Genomic DNA, 14,618 nt, shown 5'->3' with positions numbered 1-14,618 from the left:
AGAGAAAAGAACCCTCCTTGGGATGGCTGCAGGGGAAGCCAGGTCCTGAGGGGGAGGCGAGGCTATGGTTTTGACAGAAACACTTTTGTCACTGTTAGGAATGCCCTGAAGAGGGAGACAGGGTGGAAGTAGAATGAAAAACTGGGAGGTTTTTGCAAAAATGTAGGCCAAAGATGATGGAGGCTTATCACGGGAAGATATTGTTAAAGATGGTGAGAAATGGTGGCTCAGTGGGTGAATCGTCTGACTCATCACTTCAGTTCCGGTCATGATCTCAGCGTCATGGGATTGAGCAACGCACTGGGGTCTGTGCACAACAGGGAGTCTGCTTGTCCCTGTCCCTCTGCTCCTTCCCCTCCTCTCTCTCTCTCGAGTAAATAAATAAAATCTCAAAAAAGAAAAAAAAGATGGTAAGAACTTGTCCAATTGTGAAAACTTTAAAACAGATTATATTTCACTTCACCATGGTTTCAAGATTCTATGTACCCACTATGCTATATACCAGTAAGACAGGAAACAGTGCTACTAATTCAATGACAACAATGTTTTTACCGTCTCAATTGTAAGATGATGTTGAATTTCACAGATGTTAAAATATTACAATGTGCATCTGAGAGTTGATGTAATATACTATGTTGGTTGAATATACTACTTTACAGAAAAAGGAACTCTTTTTCCAAAAAATGGAGGCTTAAGCAAACAGAGTGACCAGCATCTCAGAGGACTTGCTAGAGAAATCCTCCAGCAGCTGCTGCAGGAAAAGCAAGACACCGCTCTGTTAGCTGACCTTCACTTGACACATGTTGTCACCTATTTACTAATTGGCGCCTGTCAGATAACTCCATGGTGCTTGGTATGTCTAGTTAATAGCTACAGATCAGTTTACTTATCATTCGCATCTCTGTATACTCCTTGTTATTTCCAGCTAATGGTTCATGTCTGATCATCTTGGGAGAGTGGCTCGGAATGGTCCATGCCGCACATTTATTCTTGTCACTGTATCCATGTGACATCATGGCCAAGGGAAGTAAAAGTGCAAAGCAGCAGTCTGTGCTGAGTTAGAAATCTTATGTTTGTAAGCCCCTTTTCTCCACATTACATCAAACTGGCATGTCTTCATAATCCTGAATGCACATTAGAAATACTTCTGGGTGTTTTTTAAAAATACTTATTCCTGGACCCCATCCCAGACTAACTAGAACAGAACCACTGGAGGTGAACTCCAGGCTTCCGTGTTTTTGAGAACTCTCCAGGTGATTCAAATATCCAACCAGCATTGTGGGCCGTGGATACTTTGTAGTTTCCTCATTAATAAGTAATATACTTTGATGAGCTCACATCAATTTGTGTAAGAAACATTGCTTTAACAGTATAAACCCTGCAATGGAATATAGCAGGATCAGAAATAAATATGGAATGATGTAGAATGACTCACAGTGTGTCACTAATGAAAAATAAAACTCTGCAGAGTATTATTTAAGATAAGTTTTATTTATGTATTTTTGTGTGTCTGTGTGTCTAATTAATACCAACGGATCAATTCACCTATCATTTCCTTCTCCATATATTTCTTATTTCCAATTAATGGCGCATGTCTGATCACTATGGGAAGATAATTCTGAATCTTTGTTGATAACATTTTAGCCCTGTCATTGATGAGTATGACATATACACATTTGCCCATATACACACATGTACATATGCTGCCTCTACAAACATACAATAACGCATAACTATACAAATAATGATAAAATATAGAGATAATATTTACAACTTTAAATGCTCAAGATTACAGGAGATTTTATTTTATTTTATTTTATTTTATTTTATTTATTTTTAAGGATTTGTTTATCTGTTTGAGAGAGAGAGACAGTGTGAGCACAGGGGAGTGGGAGCAGAGGGAGAAGGAGAGAAAGAATCTCAAGTAGACTCCCCATTGAGCTTGAAGCCCAACCCAGGGCTTGATTTCATGACCCTGGGATCATGACCTGAGCTGAAATCAAGAGTCAGATGCTTAACCCACTCAGCTACTAGGTGCCCCAACATGAAACTTTAATTTCCTTTTTTCTTTTGACTTCATTTTTTACAATGTAAATGTTTTCACTTTATAATAGAAATTTACTCAGAAACAAAAGCCCTATCTATTCACTGAGGAAAGATTGGAGAATTTATGAAAAAAGTAAGAACATTAAAATGGTTCCGATTCCACCAACCAGAAATAACCACCTCGGACATTTTGGTTCATTCTTTCCAATTTTTTTTCTTTATTTGAGAGTATATGTGTGTATACATGTATATACAAAATTATACCTACGTTGAAAATTTTTCCAAGGTTTTACCCTTCCTTCTTTTATTTACCATGGTATTAAAAATTCTTAGAAAACATACATTTTAAATGAATTACATAGTATTATATAGTGCACATGTATCATAATTTATTTGACCAAACTGTTACTGGATAGCTTTTAGGTTGTTCCCTATATGTTGCCTAAATATAACACTGTTGAGAAAATCTCTGAGCCTAGTTTTGGTATACGTTTGAATGAATTGTCAGAATTGAGCTTTCTGGGTCAAATGTGCACGGTTTTATGGAGTTTATTGCCTGCCTTTTTGATATGTTTTAGACATTTCATATCAAAATCAAAAGTTTCATTGTATCCTAATATTGAATGCTATATTTCTACATACTTACATAACTTGTATTTATTTTAAATAAGTTAAACAAATACTGAGAAATTTTGGATAACAAAGCATAAGGCAAAAACAAAAGGTCACCTATAATCCATTCAGTTTTTTTCAGTGTCAATCCAAGTGTCAGCCTTCTGGATCTTTCTCTATGTTGAAAGAAAAGTATTCTACTCATACTAAATTTCCTGAGGATGATATTTGTATTATGGTGATCCAGGCAAATGCCCCTAGTCTTAGGAGAAACATACTGAAGAATGTAGCAGTGAAGTGTCATTACGAACTCTCAACTAACTCTCTAATCATTTACAAATAAATATTCACACACACACACACACACACACACACACATTTACAGAAAGAGAGGGAAAACCAGTAAAAGTGACAAGATGTTGACAACTGATAAATCCAAGTGAAAGTTCTACAGATGTTCATTGTACAATTCTCGCAACTTTGAAGGGTTGATATTTTTCTGTGAAAAGTTAGGTATAACATCAGCCTCCTTCTCTAGGCACCCCTCCATCTCCCTCCTCTCCTTCTACCCCTTCTATTCAGAAAGAATTTTATCTGAAATTCCCTGCCCTTCTCTCCATGAGCAATGCTGGGACCCGAAAGGCCAAGAAGCTCCCATTTCTTTTCTATTAGTATATTGCTGGGGTTGGTGGTCGGGCTTAAGTCAAGACTGAACCCTTCCAAAAGACTGTATGGTGAGGGGACTGAACCCATCACCTGGTAGATCTCTGAACCTAGATTATTCGTAAATAGTCCCTGGGTTTAGGCATTAGCTACAAAATCTGGGCAATGGAGCAGTCAAATGGGCGTGTTTGTTTGTTTGTTTGTTTGTTTGTTTTTATCCCTGGTGGCTTCCAAACGCCCTTGATATGAAAGACTGAAATCCTTAGTGTGACCTCCCCCATGCTCCTGACCCCTCCAGACACTTCTTAGGGAAGCGTCACATGTCACATGAGCTCCCATCTCTGGGTGTTCTTCATATGCAAAACTCCATGGGTAAAACTTCCAATCCTTCTTCTACTAATTAAACCAAATAGTCCTTCAGATTTCATCTCAAGTATCCTTCTCTGAAGAAAGCTCTTTCTGGGCCACCCAAAAAGATTAATCTCCATTATATACTTCTTGGAGCATCCAGGTGGAAATAAGCCAAAGTGTGATGATCAGAGTTGGCAGAGAGCGTGATTCCTTCCAGAAACTGAAAAATCACCTAGTATCACTAAAACAAAGTAATTGAGAAGTTGAAGGGTGCAAGAGGAAGCCGGGCAGTGGGTTTTAAGCAGCACTACAATACAATCAGATGTCTTTTTAATCACTGTAGCTTCAGGAAGGTGAGGAACAGATGGAAGAGAAGAACGTATGCAAGGAGTTCAATGCAGAAGTAAAAATGTCTTGGGCTAGACCCATAGTGGAAAAGGTGAAGAAAAATGAAAAAACTCAAAGGATATTTCATGACTTCTAACTAAAGACAGCAGGCCTGTTATACCCCACCCACCTAACAAGCCCACCAGCACCATTTAAGAAAGAAACTTGTCATGAAATTGGTAGTATTTGAAAGAGCCTTAAAGATGCAAGGAGACACTCTCAACAGAGCAGAGAGTTTACTGACATTCTAGAAGACAGAAAGTGAGTAAGGTGTGGTTTTTTTTTTTTTAATTTTTTATTTTTTATAAACATATATTTTTCCCCCAGGGTACAGGTCGAGTAAGGTGTGTTTTATGTCTACCTTACTGTCATGTCTTCCCAAATTTGAAAGTCAAAAGCAAAACTGCACTTGAGTTCAAGAAATATTGAAGTGTCTTGGCATGACTTCAATGGATTACAAGTGGCTAAATTCAGAGAATTTAGCCATGTACCTTAACTTGTGCCATGTACTTTAACTTCTACATCACTCACCACCCGCCCCCCACTCCAGCCACCTTCTGAAGAGGCTGAGATCCCAGGACCTTTGCATATGCTATTCTTTTTGCCTGGAATGCTCAATGACCACTTCCAACTCTATGATCACCTAATTCAAATTCATCAATCCTGCCTCATCTCTATCACTTCTTCAGAGAATCCTCCTGTATCTCCCTCTCCTAAATTAAGTTACTTTGTTAGAACCCCTATTCACAAGTTTCATTCTTCCTTTAAAGACCCTGCACAATTTATAATTATGTATTTGGTTATGTATTTGTTTGATGTCTAACCTATTCAGATTACAGATTGCAAGAGAATAAGGTATGTGTCTATTTATTTACTGCTATATGCCTTATGTCATGGAAACCTGGAATGCTCAGTATTTGTTGAATAACTGAATGAATGTGAGGTACAGAACAAGCACTATTAGACCGGATTCCATTTGCAGGAGATGTACTTTGCACAACAAAAAGCTTTAAATGCCTTCCAGGTAGAGTTCCTTTGCGGGGAGGAAGAAGGAGTAGAGTCTCCTCCTAAGAACTGATGTAGTCAGCAATATCCAAACCTTCTTCCGACTAGGGAGAGGTTACTCTTTTCTGCATTGAAAAGTCAAATGGGCGATGAAAACTGCGGAACTCACACAGTGTAGCTAGCTTAAGCCAGGAGCAAAATGACCCAATAGAGTTTGGGAGGTTGGAGAGCTACATGCATGAGTGTACAATATTGTATGTTTCTGTCCTGAGGGTCCTGTGCAGGACTCTCAAGAACTTGAACAAGAAGAACTGCAAAGCAGATGGCAGTAAGATCTGTGAATTATAGCCCTGCTGTTTCACCATGTAACTACAGCTCATATCTGAGATAATTTGGCAAAGAGATTTAGGTAACCATGATGTGCTCCTTTCCAAGGCAAGTATATTTAAATAGCAAGAACAGCATTGTATCTGGTTATTAAGACCCATGCAAAGTTAAGAGATTTACCAATAAGTTCAGTGAATGGACTTGGGGAGAAAGTGAGACTCTTTATTGGTGGCATGTACTGGTAGATGGAAACATTTCTGCTAACTGAACTTTTCCTTCATGATTTCTTGGCCATAGATGACATTGTGAGGAACACAAGGCCATGATTTTGCTATAGATTATCTGTTATTAATATACAATTCCCCATGACAGCTGTGGGAAAATCCCAAACAAGATAAAATTCGGATTCTAGAAATGAAGAGCAATGAATAGGAATGGAAAGGCATCCAAAGGGAGAGGGAAGTAGAAAAAAACAAACAGCAATGGGATAAGATGGGATACTCAAGAAAATTCTAGAGAATGATCATGGAACCATTTTGAATTTCTAGACTGTGACGATACATACGCTCTTAGAGAGAAGACATGTGGTTAGACCGAGAATTTTTCTTCCTCCATATGGGAAATTTCATTTCTCAACTATCTCAGTGGGAGACCTATTGTAACTGAGTGTTAAATCCCCAGAAGGTAGATTTTAGAAAACTGTCACAAATTGACCAAACTGACACAACTGAAAATCTCTAGTCTTTCTCTATACTCCCATTTTCTCTGCCCTCATTCTTTCTCTCATGATGCTAGATGTCTGCCAATGTTAGAAACAAAATGTGAATCTGGGTCTCAAGATACACTGAGGTTGGAAGTGTTACTTGTCCTTGTTAACATGGCTTACAAACTCTGTGCCCTGTAATACTTAGGTTTTGTTTGAGGATTTTTGTCATTTAGTTATATTTTTATGATTTTATGTTCACTGATAACATTTTAAGCACTAAATGCTGCACGTTTTGACTATTGACACTGTATTTGTTTATTCCCATGCCTCTTCAGAAGTGTAGAGGAGGACACTATGAAGATTCAGAATTTAAATAATCCAGATTTGGAGATTCTGAGGGAACACGAAGTGAAAGGTGTCCCAGAATACAGGTTCCTGAAGAGACCTATCACATACCAAATTCCCATGGAAATCGGGCTGAGACTGAGGAGAGAAAGAAGTCAAGAGTGAAATATTTTGGTACACCTCAGAGAACCCTACTGGTTCCTTTAAGAAACCTCATGGGAAATGGTTTGTACTGTTTAATTTCATATGGTATGATCATATGTTGAGCATTTTATGTCTCTAGAAGGTGATCACTGTGTAATACTATACCTGGGACATTATATAAGTCCGCTGGCTGAATCGTTTTGGATGACATAGCTGAGAGTTCTTTAAAATTGGGGAATAGAATAAGGCATGGTTTCTTGGCTTAATATACAAAGTGCCTTTGAAATAAAAATAATATACATATTTTTTGTCATATTTCAGGAGCACTTGATAGCAACCTCCAAGTGAAGGTCTTGAAAGCTTATATCCCTCACAGCATTGGTCTCAAATGGATATAGAAAAACAACAAGGTTCATAAAGTACTGTAATGAAAGCCCACCCTGGAAACTTCTGACACTCTTTCAGTCCCTTTCTTTAAGAGGAATTGTATCACCACTGTTTTACATCAGCTTTCGTTGTTGAGTCTGCTTGGTCAACAAGAGTTGATTGTCTACAGAATGTAGCTATACAATCCAACACCCACCACAAATTTTTATTCTTTTTCCACCTGCATAGCTTAATCTGTTCCATCCAGGGGAGAGTTATAATATGGGCCAAGGAAAAATGCATCCTCTTTATTTCTGCTCTTGAAATTTCATGGAGGGTTTTGAGTCTCATTGTATTAGAATGGAGGAGTCTCATTAGAAGAGAGCTATGGCAGGAGAGAGAGAGAGGTAAAGGGGTCAAGTTCATCAGGGTAGGAAGCTTCAGAGGAATACAGCACCTCACCTCTTAATGCCGAGCTTATCACATGTGAATGTGTGTGTATGTATATTCTCCTTTGAAATCCTATGATATGATTTAATATCTTTAATTAGGCAACATATTTTCTTTATAGTAGAAGATGATGGGTGCAAGAGAGGGATTAATGTTTCTATATCCACTAGGGTTTGATGGGGAAGCAGAACCACTCTGATAGCAAATAAAGGATTTAGTTTAGGAATCCTATGTTATACAACTGTGATGAGGCTGAGGGTGTAGAGATCCAGGAGGGGATGGTTGGAAATCATGGAGAAGTCAATAGAAGAGAAGTTTGTGAAGAAGTCTATGGAAGGCTGTTGTCCCTGGATCTGGTATTAAGCACAATGTCACTATAGGCCAACAGGCCCAGAAGTTGGGAAGAAAAAGTCGAAGTGAAAGAGCAAGTAGAGAAAAGACAATGAAACTCATAAGAACAAACTGGAACCCGTGAGAATAGACTAGAACTTGAATCTGTCTTTCCTCTGCCTCCACACCCAATGGTGTGAGGAACCTGCAGAAAAGAGCCCTCTTGGTCACACAGTTGGACAGAAGCCTTCTGCAGAACTCAGAGAAGATGAAGGAGAAGGTCTGGTTAGATCTGGAGCAGCTGCCAGCCAGGCCATTGCCCAAGGCTAACAGTGGAAGCCAGCCAGCTCCCACTTCTCTGACTTCTGTGAGCTACAGTGGTACAAAGCACCCTACCTACTGAGCATAAGGATTACTTCCCTTCCCACTTGGAAATCTCACACAAATTGCTATTGTGGAAGGCCATCCTAACCTGGAACCATAAAGAGAAGGGAAATCTGGGAAATGTAGTTCCACCTTTGCTAATTGACACTGCTCAAACCTCCACAATTTCCCAGTAACGCTGGACAATTATACCCCTTCAGTCCTCATCTCAACCCTATCAGTATACACTTTGTTCAAAACTTAAATTGGCTTTATTAACTACCTGTTACCTGTACTGAATACATTCCAATTCTTTTTAGAATTGGGAATGCAGTACCTTCCATTAGCATGCCTGTCTTGCCCTCTTATTTGACAGTCAGGTTATGAGGTAACCCAGTCTTGATGGCTTTCCCCTGTCAAGTGTGGACATTTCTGTAATGCACATTGCTCTTTCCATGGGTCTTGGCTAAGCATATTCCTATCTCAGTTCAACTCTTCTAAACTCTGGCTATAGACACATATCTGGGCATGATTATAGCTATTTTTCCATTATCACTTCATAATGTTTTAATTTTTAAAAAATTGGATATAGTTTCATACTATCCATATACAACAAACTTATTAACTTATCTCTTTGGAAGAGCTGAGCTTGCATATTAACTACATTCTGGTAGATATCCCTCTTGTCTAATTAAGAAATTATTAAGAATGAATAATAGACTACTGAATATAGAAAAATGTTCCCCTTAAGAAAAAAGCTGTTTGGACAGTATGACTTGGAGGGGGAAGGGGTAGAATTGGGACATCTTAGTACTACATTTTTCAAACTTAAAATTATCAAGATTTTTTGGTCTACTTGTTTTATTCCAGGAGAGTATATTTCAATAGGTAAAAAAGTAACTTAGTAACAAGTGAATTGTTCACATTCACCAAATCAACCTATTTTGAACATTCTTTTGTGTTTATCCATTACTACAGAGCATAAGAAATTGTCAGATATTCCAAATTACATTTCTAAAATTACACAGAGCTCTCGCACTACATTTGTTTTCTTCCAGTATTTTTTAGTGTGACTCAAAATCACAGGCTTCTGCTTAACAGTTTTCTAGTTAATGTCAATGAAAGTTTCTTTGGAAATGGTGTCTTAGAGCCCACAGATGTTTTCTTCCTAGCCGATGACCTCCAGGATTAAATTTCAGAAACTAACCTTTCTTTGTAGAATCAGTAATGTGGTATCTAGCAAAACATTCAAGATAACAAGTAGATCAATTATTTCCTAAACAGTAAACAGGAAGTAATATTTTGAGAAAAAGAAAGCTCAGTGCAATTAAATTGCAAACCTTATATATGCTCCCAGACCACTAGGCCTCTCTTCCATCTTCCTCAACTAGTCACAATCTCACATGCTGTTCAAAGATAATAAATATTCATCAATGATTGATGACGCTGAGCATACTCTACTCTGAGTCTAATACCCTCAGATATTTACCAAGTGGCCAACATCAGTGAAATTTTCATCTCATTGCTCAACTGGGTTCCCTGCCTCCAGGCTCTCCCTGCTGCAATCTGCCCTGTATTCTAACACTAAATTAATCTTTCTGAAGCCCCACTTTTATCATTTCATTCCCTCATTAAAAAAATATGCAGCGTGTGCTCTGTGCCAACTGGACTACATCCGAACTCCCCAACTTCATTGATAAAATCTTTCATTTTCTGGCCCCATCTCCTGCCAGCCACCCCCTTGTCAACCTCTCCTACTCACTTAACTCTACACACTAGCCAGTCAAGTCTTCAAATGTGCCAAGTGGGTGATGCATGCTCTGTTGCTTTTCCAGTTACTCATTGCTTTATACAGTCCCCCACCCAACTGCATCCATGGTTCCTTTTGCCTAGATAATTTCTGTTATGTACAAGTCTCAGTTGTAATAGTCCTTATTCTTTGGGAAAGCATCCCTGGACATACAAAATTAGTTGTGCTTCCTAGCACCCTGCACCTCACTATCTGAATGAAAACCCCTCAAAGATATCAGACCCTAATCTCTAGAACCTTACCTTCATAAGGTAAGGTTACAGAGGTCTAGAATAGTCCTCTATAGAAGGTTATATAGGTCTAGAATAGTCCTCTATAGAAGGTTATATAGGTCTAGAACCTTAGCTTATAAGGTAAATCTTACCTTATGGCAAAGAATGTCTTTGCAGATATGAGGGTCTTGGGATGGGGAGATTGTCCTGGATTATCTAGGTGGGTCTTAAATGCCATCACAAGGTTCTTTACAAGAGGAAAGCAGAAGGGAATTTCATATAGACAGAAGAGGAAAGGGGGTGTGAAAATGGAACCCGGAAAAGGAAAGAATGGATTCTCCACTAGAGTTTCCAGAGGGAATACAGCCTACCACACCATGATTTCAGCCCAGTGACACTGATTCCAAACTTTTGGTCTCCGGTACTATAAAAGAACAAATTTCTCTTGTTTTATGCCACCACATTTGTGGTGGCAGCAGCCTCAGGAAGCTAATACACTCTCATAGTTCCCTCAGTCAGAGGCCTGTGAGACAGAGGATTACACAGTAAGCTGGCTCATGAGAAGAGCTAAATAAAGGAGGGTATAGTAGCCCAAGACTAATGACAATAATTTGCTTCTACCACTTCTGAGGTGACAAGGAAAGGAAATAGCTCCAAGGCCTCAAAAAATATCTGAATGTTTCCTCCAAGAGGAAACATGGCCTTCAGTGGGGGGACACAACCAATTCAAAGTGACCCAGCAGGGAGAAAGCCAGGAGAATAAATACCCCAACCTCACTCTCTTTCTACCTCTGATATGAACCCAGAAGCCTGGAACAAGTCTTCTCCTTCATTCCACAGAAGTCAGAGCCCAAAACAAAGTGAATCAAGGTGGTGGAGAGTGGAACAGTAAGGAGATGGGTGACACCAGGCGCTCCCTCCAACTTGGGTAACTACCTGGTTCCCTCACTCTGCTTTTCACACCATGAATACAACTGCCCCATCTGTCCTGACATGGCATCAAGCACATACTGAGAACTTTATACAGTATTTATTGAATATAATTAATTAATAAAACAAATCTTGGGGAAAAGAAAAGTAGAGACCCCTCACAATTGACCATTTCCAGTCTTATTGTCCATTATTTGCCATAAAGAACCCTTTGCTGGAAGCCGGTATGGACCACAGAATAGTACCCAACCAAGCTTTACCTTGACCCCCTCCCACACCTCCACTCATGTCACTTCCCCTTCCTTGTTTTAAAAAAAGATGTTATGTATTTATATGAGAGGGTAAGCAAGAGAGAGAGAGAACACAAGTTGGGGAAGGGCAAAGGGACGAGCCGACCCCATGCTGAGCAGGGAGCCCTACACAAGATTCCAGCACCCCTGGGATCAGAATCTGAGCTGAAAGGCAGATGCTTCATTGACCAAGCCACCCAGGCACCTCGCTTCAACTTCCTAAGCCACCATCCCCACATCTACTGAATTTCTGTCATTTTTCAAAGACCATCTTATAGGCTGCCTCTTCCATGTCATCCGTCTGGATCACCTCAGCAAAAGTGGTCCCTCCTTTCTTGACCTTCTTTCAGCCCTTGTTTGTAGTTCCGTGCAGCAGTAACATTTTATTGTTGTGTTCTGTTGATAGGTATACATAAGTCGTAACTCACCTTGAAGACCATAATTTCCTTGAGAGCTGCCTCTCAGTCTCATGAAACAACATATCCTAAGCAGTTCTTAGCAGGTGACTTTTACAAATAAGTTTTTTTTTTCCCCCACAAAAAACATTATTGAATAAATTAATTAACCATAAAAATTTTGTGAACTATCATATTTCATGGTCACTTAATCCTAGTCTCTCTGCATTTTTACTATTAAAAGCTGGAAGAGGGCGCCTGGTGGCTCAGTGGGTTAAGCCGCTGCCTTCGGCTCAGGTCATGATCTCAGGGTCCTGGGATCCAGTCCCACATGGGGCTCTCTGCTCAGCAGGGAGCCTGCTTCCCTTCCTCTCTCTGCCTGCTTCTCTGCCTACTTGTGATCTCTGTCTGTCAAATAAATAGATAAAATCTTTAAAAAAAAAAAAAAAAGCTGGAAGAGGGGTGCCTTGGTGGTTCAGTGGGTTAAGCCTCTGCCTTCAGCTCAGGTCATGATCCCAGGGTCCTGGGATTGAGCCCCACAGCGGGCTCTCTGCTCAGCAGGGAGCCTGCTTCCTCCTCTCTCTCTCTGCCTGCCTCTCTGCCTACTTGTGATCTCTGTCAAATAAACAAATAAAATCTTAAAAAAAAAAAAAAAAGCTGGAAAAATTTTCTGTGAATGCCATTCTTATGTCATTCTATAACAGTAGTTTATTTAATAAAAGTCACAACAGAAGAGTTTTGAATGAATTTTAGGTTCTCACTCTTGACTTACATAGTTATTAATTAATAATTAATCAATGATAGAACTGAGTATTTTACCATAAAGCATCATTATGAAGAATTTGTCCCAAGGACAGTGAAGGGTAGAGCTAGGGGTAGAAGCAGAGCTTTGGGAATTTCTCTTGCATTTCTAATGTTTATTTTGAGGTGTGAGTTTACCAGTTGTGGGCATTCCTCAGAACTCAAAGTAAGTTAAAACTGCACTTTAATATAATTGCTTTTATATAAAAGGGGAAAAATAGAAAATAGCCATCAAAATTCAAGAGTAACATGTATACTAACCAAGGGCAATGACATTTTAATAAAAGTCATCTTAGATGAACAAATAACACATGTGAGAAGCCTAAAATGACATCTCCCGCTGCCAAGTTATATACCTCTAAGCATCAGAATAAACATTTAATACAATCCTTATTCCGCAATTACTGGAAATATTTAGCAACACTTCTGAGTGTTTATGAAATTTACTGTCCCATTTCAATATAGTATCACCTAAAAAGAAAACACAGAGCTGAATATATCTCCCAGGGGACTATTATAAAGGATGGTATGAATACCTAACATATTGATTTTATTGCTGTCAGAAATAAACACATACTTTCACACGTAAAAGCTATGTAGTTCAGTAACTGTATTTTGCAAATGACTGCAGCACCATAACGAGGTCCCAGAAAAACTCATATGTGGATGCCTTTTGAAATGTTTAAGCTCTTTAATATTTGAATTGCTTATAAATGTTTATCTGTGTTATGTTTTTCTTCCAAAACCTACCAAGCTTACATCCTTGTAATGCTTAAGTCAATATTTGCATATGGATGCGAGTAAACACAGCTTTGCAGTAGATTCATTTAGATGCAATGGGCAGAATAAATATATATTTTCTAAAGGAATAGATCCTCTTGGCTATTCACTTAGGGCTCAAACGCAAATGAATGTTCAATGTTTCATAGCTATTTAAACCAGTGGGGACTTAATAGCTAAATTCCTAAAGAAGAATAAAAAGTATTTGAAAATGAAAAATCCTGTGCATTACTCAGAACCAAAGCAGCTTCCTATTCCTTGAATAGGAATGTGTGGAAGTACCACACATTTTGCTTTGCAAGGCCTTGTCTGGGCACTATTACAGAACTAGGACCTTCATACCTTGTGGTATTTGTTCCAAATGCAACCTTCATATGTTGAAGTCTCCTGGATTTCTAAAATGAAGGCTTCTTGTCATCCTTTTGAAGATTCCAAATTGCTCAACATTTACATACCAAAATCTAACCTCAGTTATTATGCCCAGGAATGATGTAAGAGACAACAGAGATGCACCATAAAAATTAACTTGACAAAGGGATGAGCCAAAGGAACACTTATGTCTGGGACTCGAGCTCTGGCATCTTAAGACAATGTCAAACTCCCAGCAGCAAAGAAGATAAGGAGAGATTTCCAAGGTCTCTGCTTGCTCTCATAATTTTCCCCATTTTGTGTTAATATAAAATGTTGGGACAGGGTAAATGGCACTGGGAATAAATGTTAAATCAGAAGTAAATTCCAAACTCAGGAGCTCTCCAACCTACTAGTAGAAACAACACATGAGGATTAAGAGTTACAAGTATTTGTTCAGTGGAAAGATACAATTCCATGTGAGTGATCTGGCAATGCCTGAAGGAAAAGACAAAGAAGTTGGGCCAGGGAATATGAGTAGTGTTTTGGGTATTTGGGTTTGCCATCTGCAAGTTGGAGAATCAGAAAGGCTGGTGATATAATAAAGCCCAAATCCAAGTCCAGAGACCCGAGAACCAAGAGCTCCAGTGTGCAAAGGTAGGAGAGGATAGGTGCCCCACTCAAGAAGAAAAAAAGAGGATTCATGCTTCATTTGTTTTATTCTAGTCAGGCCCCAAAGAATTAGATGATACCCATCCACACTGATGAACATAAATATTCTTTAGATAGTCTATTGATAAGAATACTAATCTTTTCTGGAAACACTCTCACAGACAGACCCAGAAATGTTTTACCAGCTCTCCAGGAATCTCTTAGCCCAGTCAAGTTGACACATAAAATTAACCATCAAAAACATCAAGAGTGAATGCTAATGTCAACTATGGACTTTGAGTGATA

This window comes from Mustela nivalis (assembly GCF_964662115.1).
Source record: "Mustela nivalis genome assembly, chromosome: 2".
Taxonomy (NCBI): domain Eukaryota; kingdom Metazoa; phylum Chordata; class Mammalia; order Carnivora; family Mustelidae; genus Mustela; species Mustela nivalis.
The sequence above is the reverse complement of the archived record's forward strand: the minus strand, read 5'-3'. Positions refer to the sequence as shown.